Raw genomic sequence first — 1,775 nt, forward strand, 5'->3', positions numbered from 1 at the left:
GCTGCAAACCGCCCCAGTGCACGCTGGAGGTCCTGGTTTGATGGAGCCAACAGGACAACGTCATCTGCAAAAAGCAGAGACGAGATCCTGTGATCCTAGAAATTCTGTCCATAAAAATAATGAACAGAACTGGTGACAAAGGGCAGCCCTGCTGGAGTCCAACATGCACCGGAAACAAGTCTGACTTACTGCCGGCAATGTGAACCAAGCTCCTGGTCCGGGCGTACAGGGACCGGACAGCCCTTAGCAAAGGGCCCTGTGCCCCATACTCCTGGAGCACCCCCCACAGGGTGCCGCGAGGGACACAGTTGAATGCCTTCTCCAGTTCCACGTAACACATGTGGACTGTTTGGGCAAACTCGGCCAGGGCGAAAAAAAACGCATTGTTCCTCCTGAATTTGAGGTTCGACTATCAGTCAAATTCTCCTCTCCAGTACCCTGGCATAGATTTTCCCTGGGAGGCTGAGTGTGATCCCCCTATAGTTGGAACACACTCTCCGGTCCTCCTCCTTGAAAAGAGGGACCACCACCCCGGTCTGCCAGTCCAGAGGCACTGTCCCCAACTGCCATGCAACGTTGCAGAGGTGTGTCAGCCAAGACAGCCCCACAACGTCCAGAGACTTAAGGTACTCAGCTTGGGTGATGGACGCATCCACCTCCGAGCCCTCAGCCTTTGCTTCCTCATTGGAAGATATGACACTGGGGTTGAGGAGATCCCCAAAGTATTACTTCCACCATCCGACAATGTCCCCAGTTGAGGTCAACAGCTGCCCACCTCCACTGTAAACAGTTTTTTGGCAGGGCACTGCTTCCCCCTCTTGAGGCACCGGACGGTTTGCCAGAATTTCTTCAAGGCCGACCGATAGTCCCTCTCCATGGCCTCACCAAACTCTTCCCAGACCCGAGTTTTTGCCTCCACAACCACCTGGGCTGCAGTCCACTTGGCTTGCCAGTACCCGTCAGCTGCCTCAGGTGTCCCAAGAGCCAATCAGGCTCAAAAGTACTCTATCAGCTTGACCGCATCCCTTACTTCCGGTTGTCCACCACTGGGTTCGGGGATTGCCATCACGACAGGCACCGGAGACCTTACGGCCACAGCTCTGAACAGCCGCATTGACAATGGAGGTGGAAAACATGGTCCACTCAGACTCGATATCTCCAGCCTCCCCCGGGATCTGGTCAAAGCTCTGCCGGAGGTGGGAGTTGAAGATCTCTCTGACAGGGGATTCTGCTAAATGTTCCCAACAGACCCTCACAATACGTTTGGGTCTGCAAAGTCTGTCCAGCTTCCTCCCCTGCCATCGGATCCAGCTCACCACCAGGTGGTGATCAGTTGACAGCTCCGCCCCTCTCTTCACCCGAGTGTCCAAGACATACGGCCGGAGGTCAGATGAAACAACCACAAAGATGATCATCGACCTCCGGCCTAGGGTGTCCTGGTGCCATGTGCACTGATGGACACCCTTATGCTTGAACATGGTGTTCGTTATGGACAAACTGTGGCTAGCACAGAAGTCCAATAACAAAACACCACTCGGGTTCACATCAGGGGGGCCGTTTCTCCCAATCACGCCCCTCCAGGTGTCACTGTCGCTGCCCACGTGAGCATTGAAATCCCCCAGTCCCCAGTTGGAGCGTTTTCCAGGACCCTTCCCAGGAACTCCAGGAAGGCCGGGTACTCTACACTGCCATTCGGCTCATAGGCACAAACGGCAGTGAGAGACCTATCCCCGACCCGAAGGCACAGGGAAGCGACCCTCTTGTTGACCGGGGGA

The 1,775-nt window shown here is 55.4% G+C and overlaps 1 protein-coding gene across 1 annotated transcript in view; it reads left to right on the top strand.

Annotated features, from left to right (window-relative positions):
* The window catches only part of LOC109974413 (ubiquitin carboxyl-terminal hydrolase 47-like), a 5,881-nt gene that overhangs the window by 1,856 nt on the left and 2,250 nt on the right, over nucleotides 1-1,775 (top strand). The gene's annotated exons all lie outside the window — the stretch shown is intronic.

This window comes from Monopterus albus, unplaced genomic scaffold (genome assembly GCF_001952655.1).
Source record: "Monopterus albus unplaced genomic scaffold, M_albus_1.0 scaffold333.1, whole genome shotgun sequence".
Classification (NCBI taxonomy): Eukaryota; Metazoa; Chordata; class Actinopteri; order Synbranchiformes; family Synbranchidae; genus Monopterus; species Monopterus albus.